The 12,761-nt window shown below is 38.2% G+C and overlaps 1 protein-coding gene and 1 pseudogene across 2 annotated transcripts in view; one reads left to right on the plus strand and one right to left on the minus strand.

Moving 5' to 3' along the window:
- ADK (adenosine kinase) overlaps positions 1–12,761 on the minus strand; it is a 599,854-nt gene that overhangs the window by 283,041 nt on the left and 304,052 nt on the right. The window lies entirely within an intron of this gene.
- On the plus strand, positions 11,367–12,199 carry LOC128582299 (heme-binding protein 1-like; annotated as a pseudogene).

Raw genomic sequence — 12,761 nt, forward strand, 5'->3', positions numbered from 1 at the left:
AAGAACAGAAATTAGCATTTTTCACTATATAATCATGTGATAAAATCTACCAGTGAGCCTTAGGAAGGAACCCAGCAAATTGTTCCACTGGACCCCTGCTTTTATCGTCTCTTTGGGAAAAAGTAGAAAAATAAATATGCTGCTTTGCATTTTGTTAACTAGTTTGCAGACAATTTTACTGGCTAAAATAAACAATATGGCAATGTTTAACCTTTCTCGTAATAAAATCACTAAAAAGCCACCAAGCAGAAAACTCTTTGCTCCCTCCCTCTCCTTACAACAAAATCTCTGTATGTCATTACTTAACCAGAAAAATCATGAAATAACAACTATTATTTTACTTTTTTCTCAAAACCCCAGGCAAAATTCATTTAACTATGACAGAAATAAGCAGCAGAGCCCATGATTCTTATAAATTTTAAAAGCACAATTAACAGAAAGGAAGGTGAGAATTTTTTTTCTTTTTGGGGAGCATTTTTCTAATGATTAGAAATGGAAAGACAGTGGGAAATAAAGCACTTTCTATGTATTAACAGACCAATGACCTACAGATGAGATAGGAAGGGAAAAGATAGCACAGTTAATTAATCTTTAAGCCATTTATCTAATAAAGCTTTAATTCCCAAACAAATATTTTTACTCTGTAGGGTAAAACTACAGCTGCTTTCCTTTATATTCAATTGCTTTGTTTTGTTCTACAGAAAAGCTATTAAGATATCATGCTTACTGAAAGATATCAAAGCAAATTATATAAAATTTAAAGACAAAAAATTTGAGCATTAATTTCAAATACATAAAAGCAGGAACAACTAAAAAATCAGGTTACTGTTCCTTATTCAATTACATAATATATTTCAAATATTTTCATTCTTCTTATTCTCAGAGGAGATGTCTTACAAAATGAAGTTTGGCTTTGTTCTGTATGCTGTTTTTAATTAATTCATCCAGCAATATTTATTAGGTTTTTTCCCCCCAGCAAAGTAGTAAAGTACTCAAGAGCAGACAAAATTTCGTAATTTTTACTCACAAAGTGTTCACATTCATTTCGAGGAAGGAAAGAGACTGTGACGGAAAATTGTATTCTCCAATTTCAATACTGGGATTGTAATGATTTTTCTTCTTCTGGAAGCCTATTCCCAAAAGAACTGCATTTTTATTTAAGAATATTGGGGGGTGCCTGTGGCTCAGTGAGTAGGGTGGCCCCATATACTGAGGGTGGTGGGTTCAAACCTGACCCCAGCCAAACTGCAACAAAAAAATAGCTGGGCATTGTGGCCGGCGCCTGTAGTCCCAGCTGCTTGGGAGGCTGAGGCAAGAGAATCGCGTGAGCCCAAGAGCTGGAGGCTGCTGTGAGCAGTGATGCCAGAGCACGCTACCGAGGGTGATAAAGTGAGACTCCGTCTCTACAAAAAAAAAAAAGAATATTTTATGGGGGTTCAAACGTTTTCGTTACAAGATATGGTATGTCTGAGTCAAAGCTGAAAGTGTGGCCTCACCAGGACAGTGTGCATTGTGCCCATCAGGTGTGAATTTACTCTTCTACTCCTGCCCCTTCCCACTGGTTTGCTTTCTGTCGGCTTTTACTACCACATGTGGATTTTTATTTATTTTTATTTTTTTTGAGACAGAGTCTTTCTCTGTAACCCTGGGTAGAGTGCTGTGATGTCATAGCCCACAGCAACCTCAAACTCGTGGGCTCAATTGATCCTCCCGCCTCAGCCTCCCCAGTAGCTGGGAGGTTTTCTATTTTTAGTAGAGACAGGGTCTTGCTCTTGCTCAGACTTTTCTTGAACTTCTGAACTCAGGTGATCCACCTGCCTTTTAACCTTCCAGAGTGCTAGGATGCAGGTGTGAGTCACTATGCCCCCAGCTAAAGACATGGTTGTTCATCAATAGTTCTAATACAACAGCAAATACACTGTGTTTGTTTTTCCATTGTTGTGAAACTTCACTTAAAAGAATGGTCTCCAGTTCCATCCAGGTTGTTGAGAAAAGTTTACCATGTTTATGGCTAAAGTAGTATTCCATATGGTGGGCACTTGGGTGGGTTCTACAACTTTGTGACTGTGATTTGTGCTTCAGTAAATAATAGAATACATATATCCTTTGGACAAAAACATTTTTTTGCTTAGGATAAATATCCAACAGTGGAATTGCTGAATGAAATAACAGGTCTACTATTGGTTCTTTCCCAGTATCTCAATACAGCTTTCTTTTTTATTTTTATTTTTACATATACATGTGTTTATTAGGTTTCCATTTTTTGCCTTCACAAAATTAAAGAGGCTTAAAATTTAATAACAATAACAATGCTTAAGATAAGGACTAGAAACAAAAACCTCGTAAAGAATGAACGAACATAAATACATTCAGAAAAGAAATCAGAGAATTGCTGCATCGAAATATTAAGCAATAATAATAATAATAATAATAATGCAAAGAAAGTAACATTCACATTGTCAAATAAGAGTATGTCTATTATAGAATGCTTTGACTCTGAGATTCAGTACGGAGTCATCAGTTAACTTCTTATTATTTTTTTTTAAGTCTCAAAAAATAGACAACTAATATTTATAAATAAAAGTAAAAGATAATTTCAAAAAACAGATCATGCCAAATCTTTTTTCTTTTTTTGCAGGTTTTGGCCAGGGCTGGGTTTGAACCCATCATCTCTGGCATATGAAGCTGGCGCCCTACCCCTACCAAATCTTATAGACAATAGAAAAAGAAGAAATACTTCAAACTCATTCTACTTGATGTGGGTACACCTGATATTAAAATTGGAGAGAATATATTATTATAAAGGAGAAATTATAAACATATTTCACCTATAAATGAGGATGCAATATCCCAAACAACATATTAACAAGTTGAATTAAAAATTAATGTTTAAGTAATGTACTTTGGTCAAAATTAAATACAATTTATGTGAGAATTAGTCACTATTTTCTTTTTTTTTCTTTCTTTTTTTTTTGTTTTGAGACAGAGCCTCAAGCTGTGGCCCTGGGTAGAGTGCTGTGGCATCATAGCTCACAGCAACCTCAAACTCCTGGACTCCAGTGATTCTCCTGCTTCTGCTTCCCAAGTAGCTGGGACTACAGGCTCCTACCACAAAGCCTGGCTATTTTTTTGGTTGTAGCCGTCATTGTTGTTTGGTGGGCCCAGGCTGGATTCGAACCCGCTAGCTCAGGTGTATGTGGCTGGTGCCTTAGCCACTTGAGCCACAGGCACCAAGCCATTAGTCACTATTTTCTTTTCTTGTCTTTTTTTTTCCCCCTTCTTTTCCTTTCCCTCACCTACTCCCTCCTTCTTTGTCTGGTCTCCCCCTTGCCCCATGCCTTACTGTGTCATTAATTGTCATTAACTGTCCTCATATCAAAATTGAATACATAGGATTCATACTTCTCCATTCCTGTGATGCTTCATTAAGAAAAATGTGTTCCACCTCCATCCAGGTTAGTACAAATGCAGCAAAATCTCCATTTATTATGGCCGAATAATATTCCATGGTATACATATACCACAGTTTACCAATCCATTCCTGGGTTGAAGGACATTTAGGTTGTTTCCACATTTTAGCAATTGTAAATTGGGCTGAGATAAACAGCCTAGTACAAGTGTCTTTATAATAAAAGTTTTTTTTCCCTGGATAGATGCCCAGTAATGGGATTGCAGGGTCCAACGGGAGGTCTAGGTTCTCTGAGGTTTCTCCATACTTCCTTCTAAAAAGGTTGAATTAGTTTGCAGTCCCACCAACAGTGTAAAAGTGTTCATTTCTCTCCATACTCACACCAGCATCTGCAGTTTTGAGATTTTGTGAGATAGGCCATTCTCGCTGGGGTTAGGTGCTATCTCAGGTTTTAATTTGCATTTCTCTAATAATTAGGGATGATAAGCATTTTTTCATATGATTGATGGCCATTCGTCTGTCATCTTTAGAGAAGATTCTATTCATCTCTCATCCCCATTGATGTATGGGATTGTTGGTTTTTTTTCTTATGGATTAATTGAAGTTCTGTATAGATTCTGGTTATTAAGCGTTTGTCTGATTCAAAATATGCAAATATCCTTTCCCATTGGGTAGGTTGTCTATTTGCTTTGGTTGTTGTCTCCTTGGCTGTACAGAAGCTTTTCAGTTTAATTAAATCCCAGTTGTTTATTATTGCTGTTGTTGCTATTGCCATGGCAGTCTTCCTCATAAAGTCTTTCCCCAGGCCGATATCCTCCAATATTTTTCCTATTCTTTCTTTGAGGATTTTTATTGTTTCATGCCTTAAATTTAAGTCCTTTATCCATCTTGAATCAATTTTTGTGAGTGGAGAAAGGTGTTGGTCCAGTTTCAGTCTTCTACATGTGGATATCCAGTTCTCCCAACACCATTTATTGACTAGGGAGTCTTTCCCCCAGTGGATGCTCTTGTTTGGTTTATCGAAGATTAGGTGGCTGTAACTTGTTGGTTTCATTTCCTGGTTTTCTATTCGATTTCAAATGTCTATGTCTCTATTTTTGTGCCAGTACCATGGTGTCTTGACCACTATGGCCTTGTAATACAGCCTGAAATCTGGTATGGTGATACTCCTGGCTTTGTTTTTATTACTAAGAACTGCCTTAGCTATGTGGGTTTTTTTTCTGGTTCCATACAAAATGCAGCATCATTTTTTCCATGATTTGAAAGTAGGATGTTGGTATTTTAATAGGGATGGCAATGAATCAGTAAATTGCTCTGGGAAGTATAGACATTTTAACACTGTTGATTCTTCCCAGCCATGAGCATGGTACATTCTTCCATTTGTTAGAGTCCTCTGCTATTTCCTTTCTTAGGGTTTCATGATTTTCTTTATAGAGGTCCTTCACCTCTTTTGTTAGGTATATTCCTAAGTATTTTATTTTCTTTGGGGCTATGGTGAAGGGAGTTGAGTCCTTAATTAATCTCTCATCATTGGGCGGCACCTGTGGCTCAAGGAGTAGGGCGCCGGTCCCATATGCCGGAGGTGGCGGGTTCAAACCCAGCCCTGGCCAAAAACCACAAAAAAAAAAAAAAAAAAAAAAAATTAATCTCTCATCTTGGCTGTTGTTGGCGTATAGAAAGGCAACTGATTTGTGGACATTGATTTTATATACTGAAACATTACTGTAGTTTTTGATGACTTCCAAGAGTCTTGTGGTTGAGTCTTTAGGGTTCTCAAAGATTGTATTATCAGCAAAAAGGGATAGTTTGACCTCCTCTGCTCCTATTTGGATGCCCTTTATTTTCTTGTCTTGTCTAATTGTATTGGCTAGAACTTCCAGGACTATGTTGAATAGGAATGGTGACAGAGGACAACCTTGTCTGGTTCCAGTTCTAAGAGGAAAAGCTTTCAGTTTTACTCCATTCAGTAAAATATTAGCTGTGGGTTTGTCATAGATAGCTTCGATCAGTTTCAGAAATGTGCCACGTATCCCTATACTCCTCAGTGTTCTAATTAGAAAAGGATGCTGGATTTTATCAAATGCTTTTTCTGCATCTATTGAGAGGATCATATAGTCTTTGGTTTTGCTACTGTTGATATGGTGAATAACATTTATAGACTTGCGTATATTAAACCAGCCTTGCATCCCTGGGATGAAACCTACTTGATCATGATGTATGACTTTTTTGATGATAAGCTGTAATCTATTGGCTAAGATTTTGTTGAGAATTTTTGCATCTATATTCATGAGTGAAATTGGTCTGAAATTCTCCTTTACAGTTGGGTCTTTTCCTGGTTTTGGTATCAGGGTGATGTTTGCTTCATAGAACATGCTGGGGAAGATTCCTTCCTCCTCAATTTTTTGGAATAATTTCTGCAGTACAGGAATAAGCTCTTCTTTGAAAGTTTGATAAAATTCCGGTGTGAAGCCATTCGGACCAGGGCATTTTTTTGTTGAAAGATTTTTTATTGTTTCTTTGATCTCAGTACTTGAAATTGGTCTGTTCAGGAGCTCTATTTCATCTGGGGTAAGTCTAAGGAGAGGGTGCGATTCCAAATATTGATCCATTTCCTTCACATTGTCAAATTTCCGGGCATAGAGTTTCTGGTAGTATTCAGAGATGATCTCTTGTATCTCTGTGGCATCAGTAGTTACTTCCCCTTTGTCATTTCTGATTGAGATTACTAGAGATTTTACTTTTTTATTTCTAGTTAGTCTAGCCAAAGGTTTATCTATTTTATTTATTTTTTTCAAAAAACCAACTACTTGTTTCATTAATTTTCTGAATGATTCTTTTGTTTTCAATTTCATTAATCTCTGATTTGATTTTGGATTTTTTTTTTCTTCTGCTGGGTTTAGTCTTAGATTGTTCTTCTTTTTCCAATTCCATCAGATGGCTTGTAAGTTTGTTGATGAGTTCTCTTTTTGTTTTTCGAATGTAGGCATCTAAAGCAATACATTTTCCTTAAATTTTCCATAAATTTTAAGTCATGTTTTTGTTCATTACTTAGATCTGTGTACCTAAACATCAAACCATTTTGAACACTTTTCTAGGTACGGTGTGGGGCCATAGTGATACAAAGATAAATAACAAACAATACCACCATTTAGGAACCTCACAGTCTAGTTGTACACTTGATACTACCATCTTTTTATCTTTTTAGTCACCATATATAAATGCTTAGTAATAGATCGCTCCATTACCATCAATCTAAATCATACGTATCATCCAAGTTCCACCTTTACTATAAATCTTTAATCAATGAATTCAGGCAAAATGTCTGAACAAACTCTAAGATGTTAAGATTTGAAAAGACTTAAGGTAACTTTATTTCCTTTATAACACCTAACATAATACCAGGTACTAAACAAATTCCAGGAAAACAAAGGTGTAATAAGCACAATACATAAAAATAAAGACCCAAATTCCCATAACTATTTTGTCAAAAAAAATTTAACCCCTGAGATGACTTTCTTGATCTGACAACTTGAAGAGACTCCAGAGTCATTATTTCATCAAGCACTAATCCAGGCATTACTTTGAAGGTATTTTTCAGATATAGTGAAAACCCCTAATGAGTTGCGTTCTTGGAAGGAAGTATCCTGGATAATCCAGAGGGTCTGACTGAATTAGCTGAAAGGATTTAAAAGTATAGATGAGGTTTCTTAGGAAAAGAGAAAAAAATTACACCTATTGATAACAGCTCTCCTCTTCCTGGTTGCCTGCCCTATGGTTTCTGAACTGCTTAGGCAGTCTCCACAATGATACAGGCCAATTCCTTGAAATCAATCAATCAATAAATTAATCTCACTCTTGCTCTATATATCCCCTACTGGTTTAGTTTCTGTGGTTGAACCCTAACTGATACAACCTTATTACTCCAAATTAATATAATTATTATGCGAATAGATTGTCAAAGAATGTGTGCCTCTGCATTTTAATTGGAAAATGGGCATTTTAATGATTAAGAGAGCCAAAATACTATCAGTCATAGGTTAAAAAAAAAAAGAGCCAGTAAATATTATTGTACAAGTTTATATAAAATGAGATATATCAGATATATTATAATCATGACTAGTGTTTCCTAACAATTCTTGGCCTAAACTTCAACTATTAATGAAATGAGAATAACATAATGCCAACACATAGATTAGAACCTCTACAGTTGACTGCCTCCCTACACTGACCTAGTTGACCTAATTTTCACAGAATGGATATGCACCAGGTGTATTCAATGGAAACTCCTTATGTTGACCACCTCAACTTACAGAGGTTCTACTATACTTAATTTTGAAGAGTGTCACAAAGCAAAGAGAGGGCCTGGTTTTATGTAAAAGTCACTTAATATCATGAGGCAATGTGAAAACCTGGAAAGTCTATACATAAGAGGAGATCGTGAGTAATGAATATTTATCATATACCAGATAGTAGATGGGTATATATATAAAAACAATCAAATCAGGTAAAAATTATTTCTGTTTCACAGAGGGGAAAGCTAAAGCTTACTGTTGTCCAAGGTCACACATTTAATAGGTGGTATAATCAGAATCTGAACATATGCCTAATGTTAAAACTCCAAACTTTTCTGTAGCACTATAAATTCTTAGAAAGAAATGATTCTCTAACATTTTATAAATTATTCATTGAACATTTACTATGATCACTTTATTAAGCATTTTTGTGTGTGTGGTTTTTTATTTTTTGGCCTGGGCTGGGTCTGAACCCGCCACCTCTGGCATATGGGGCTGGCGCCCCACTCCGTTAAGCCACAGGTGCCGCCCCTTTGTGTATTTTTTAATGGACTTTTTACAAGCTTTAGAGGTAAGTACTATCACAATCTCTATTTTACAGATGAGAAAATTGTAACTGGTTCTGTGAACAAATTTCAAGAACCCTATGTGTGTTTTAATATTTTTCCTTAATTAAATATTTTACCTTCTGAGTTTCTTCCCAAAAATAACTGAATTTTCTGCAAGACAAAGGAGTTGATGGGTGGCGCCTGTGGCTCAGTGAGTAGGGTGCGGGCCCCACAAACCGAGAGTTGCGAGTTGGAACCTGACCCCAGCCAAACTGCAACAAAACAATAGCTGGGTATTGTGGCGGGCGCCTGTGGTCCCAGCTACTTGGGAGGCTGAGGCAAGAGAATCATCTGGGCCCAAGAGCTGGAGGTTGCTGTGAGCTGTGACTCCATGGCACTCTACCGAGGGTTACAAAGTGAGACTTTGTTGCTAAAAAAAAAAAAAAGGAGTTGAGATTCTGAAGGCCCCAGTGCAGAGCAGACTCACCAGTATGCTGGTTCTTCCTTAAAAAGCCCATGATCTCCATCAGATAGAGAGCTGCACGTGAGGCAGCTTTTTCTGTTCTGTTGACAAGATGTCTGTTGTATTAAAAATTCCTTTCTTTCTTGGCAATCCTTTTTATCTCAACAGTTGGATCTTTATGTGATAAGCAACCAGACCTTGAATGAAACTTCCTTGTGGTTTCAACAACAAAGCTAAGGTGAAAGATTGACACAGAGCAGCAGGGTATGTTAGCTAAGCTAAGCCTTCCGAATTACCTTAATTCAGTGCCCTGGTATTAGAGAGTAGTCCACAGTAAAGAGGATCACAATATGACACCCCCAATATGCCATTTTGGTATAAGGATTATTTTGAGCTAAAGGCCATTAAGGAATAGCACACAGAAGAGTTCTCAGTCTTCCCTTTTCTGCTTACAAGCTCAGCATAAATTTCCCTTTTGTGAAGGAAATTTACATTTGTGATGGTGTCCACCACTCCAGTACTAGAAAAGAGGGAGACATGCTTCTCACTTCAGTCTTTATCACAAACCTTACTAAACAATCTTTACTTACCAGGCATTTCCTAGTCTCCTTCCCACAGTTCTATACTCCACTATACCAGAAGCCCAAGCCCCCTTTTGTCTAGTTTCACTTTACCTAATATTTTCTCTATACTTTAATTACTCTTTTTTTGTTTGTTTTTTGAGACAGGGTCTTACTCTGTCACCATAGGTAGGGTGCCATGGTAGGGTGCCATGGCATCATAGCTCTCAGCAACATCAAACTCTTAGGCTCAGGCAATCTCCTTGCCTTAGCCTCCTGGGTAGCGGGGAATACAAGCGCCTGCCATAACGCCTCAGTAGTTTTTCTGTTTTTAGTAGAGCTGGTTTTTAGCAGAGTAGAGCTGCTCTTTCTCAGGCTGGTCTCCAACTCCTGAGCTCAAGCTATCCAATTGTCTCAGCCCCGAAGTGCTAGAATTACAGGCAGGATCCACTGGGTTGGTCCCCTTATTTCTCTTTGTTAAAATGATACATGCACTCCTAGGTCTAACTAGCTCTTAGGGAGGGTTCAATTCTTTCTTGCACAGTCTCCTGAGACACCGCAGAGACCCCTTTGAGGGAAATGGTAGGCCCCTAAGAAGAAAGGAAAGTCTTGGGTTCCTTTAGGGGAAGTTTCAGACAGCTGCATAGCCTCACAAAGTGAATGGGCAACCTGATGAGAACAAGGCCCTAGTCAGAGTTAACGAAACTGAGACAGCAGGAGGTTTTGGCCTAGATCCAGTTGCTCAAGGCACAGAGATCCAATTATTGCCACAACTAGGACTGTCAAGGAAGAAAGGAATTTTTCATACAAAGGACATCTTTTTAAGAGAACAGGAGAAGCTGACTCAAATCTGTCTCCCAATTGAAAGAGATTATAGATTTTTAAAGGAAGAGCCATGTGCCTCGAGGCTGGTCATGGTGTAGCTAACAAGGAGCTTCGTGCTTTGGGGGCAGGTTGTGGTGAACAGCAAGTGTTGGTGTCCGGAAGTCTACCGGGGCCTTCAGAACCTTAACTCCTTTAAAATCCACCATTTCTGGGAAACAACTCAAAAGATCAATTCGTTAGTTAAGAGAAGTAATTTAAAAAATGCAGGAGTTATTGAAATTTGTTCATGAACCCAGTTACATCAAGAAGTGTTTTCTTTCCCTATGAAAATTAAAAGATGGCTTCTTAGCATATGATCTTGAGTTGTTTTTCAGAAGCCCCCAATGGCTGGAAAATGCAGCTAAGGGGAAACTAAGGAATTGGATTCTGACCTCCATTCTTTGTTTAAAATTTCCCTGAGGGGCCTGTCACACCCATCTCAATGTTCCTTTCCCCTAATCCAAGAATCACTGAATCCACTTATTCTTCACTCTCACCCCTATTTCAAGATATCCTGGCTCTTGGGACCAGGCCTGCCTTATACCTTTAAAAGTCTTGGCTTCAGGCTGAACGTGGTGATTCATGCTTATAATTTCATACCTTTGAGACAGGGAGTATTGTATGAATCTAGGCCCACTAGAGAGCAAGTAGAGAGAATCACCTGATCACTGGTGATAGAAGAAGGGTTTTATTTCAGTTGGTGTAGCTGCGGCAGACTAGAATCCAAAATGACCGAGCTCCCCAAACAGCTCTGCCCCTGTTCTTTTATTGAACTTACAAGTAGAAAGACAAAGGAATTACCATATTACCTCTCATTAGAGATGTCCAATCATGTGCAGGGTTTACAGAAACGGAAGCAAACAGCAAGTGTTAGTTTCAAGGACCCAGGAAGCTAAGTTTTACAAATTCTTAAGAGTTGGGTTACTATGGAAAAGACCTTGCAGGTGTGTCCTTGGGCTTCTCTAAGAAACCCTTTGTTCTTTCAAATTTCATTTTTTCCCACGTGTCCTCTCTCAGGAGGATTGCTTGAGGATAGAATTTTGAGACAAGCCTGGCCAACCTTGTACGATACTCTCTCTACACAAAAAACTAAAAAAAAAAAAAAAAGCCAGAGGGCATGTCAATGCAAGCTGGTAGCCCTAACTACATGGAAGGCCACTGCACTCCAGTCTGGAGGACAGGAGTAAGACCTCCTGTTGTTTTTTTTTTTAAAGTGGTGACAGGTACAACATGTTGCAGGGGATCAAGAACTCACTGTTACGAACATGGATGACCTTGGCTGGTCCTGAGCAAAGGGGGTAAGGAAGAAGTGTCCTATGAGGAAAAGGCCTGCCACAGTGGAAGTGAGAGACAAGCCTGTGGATGAGGTTCTGCAGGAAGCAATGCCCAAAGTTATGAAGTGTGTGGTAGGCACCAATGCTAAAGGAATCGGGATGGGGATGACAGTCCCTGTTTCCTTTGCCTTGTTGCCCAATGATGATGGCTTCCTGCAGAAGAAGTTAGACATCTAGTTCCTACTTCCAAACCAATGTCAAAGCAACCTGCCAACTCCCTGTGACAAAAGCATCAAGATTGAGGAGTAGGAAGGCATCACTTGTCTATTCCATGCAGTTTGACGATTATTCCAAGAAAGCAGACTTTGTATCTCACACAACCCAGCTGCATTCTGCCCTGAAGGAATAGCTATGTAACATACCAGAAAAACGTCTACTTCTGCATTGGATGTGACCCTCCCATGAAGCCCTACAGATGGTGCTACAGGGTCTAGCTGTTGAAGATGTGAGTGATATGCTGAGCCAAGAACTTCCTGGAAGTGTATGTGCCTCCATAACCCCTATTCCAGGGGCCAGAGAAGATAGTGATTCTTGAGTCCCAATAACAATTTCAACTAAACTGACTTCCCTTCAAAGCTAGCTACTGCCAATTTTCTGAAATAAGCATTTTCCATGTACTGAGGCTCCTCTTCTCATGGTGGGAAATAATATAGCCAAGATAGGCAGCATCTTTGTCACTGATTTAGAAAATGTTGTGGTAGACCACAAAACCCTGGCAGCATTTTCTCAGCCATCTGGGTCACTAAAAATTTATTTTTTAAAAATTTAGAATTTGTATTTTTATTATTGAGGTACAATGTGATTTGTGAATGATCTTTCATCTGTTTCATCTGTGATTCTTATACGATCTTTGTCTAAAAGGAAAACAGAAATAGAAATCTTTGACTTAATAAAAAAAAGCCAAAAATATTCCCTAAACACTGGCATGTAAGCCATAAGAAGCTGAGTTCCAGTTTCAAGCATTAATGTTCATTCTCCTTATATGGCATTTTACAGGTAATAAAAATATCTTTTTCTCCTGGGGCAACTCTCACCTTCTATGTCTGGCTCTACTGTGCCAGGGAAGTGGACCCCATTTGGTTTGATAACTCTCTGATGTGCATGCAAAATAAACCTTTCCTCCTGTTAATCTTTTCGTTGGTTTAATTCACAGGCCCCAACTACTGAATATAAGAGGCCTTATAGTACCCATTCTACCCCTTCTAAGAGGGAATGGAGTAGCAGAGAGAGATTTAAGTAAATTATCACAAATAGTATAGTTATTGATTTAATAGTCAGCATACAGACATAA

The sequence above is a fragment of the Nycticebus coucang genome, chromosome 3, assembly GCF_027406575.1.
Source record: "Nycticebus coucang isolate mNycCou1 chromosome 3, mNycCou1.pri, whole genome shotgun sequence".
Classification (NCBI taxonomy): Eukaryota; Metazoa; Chordata; class Mammalia; order Primates; family Lorisidae; genus Nycticebus; species Nycticebus coucang.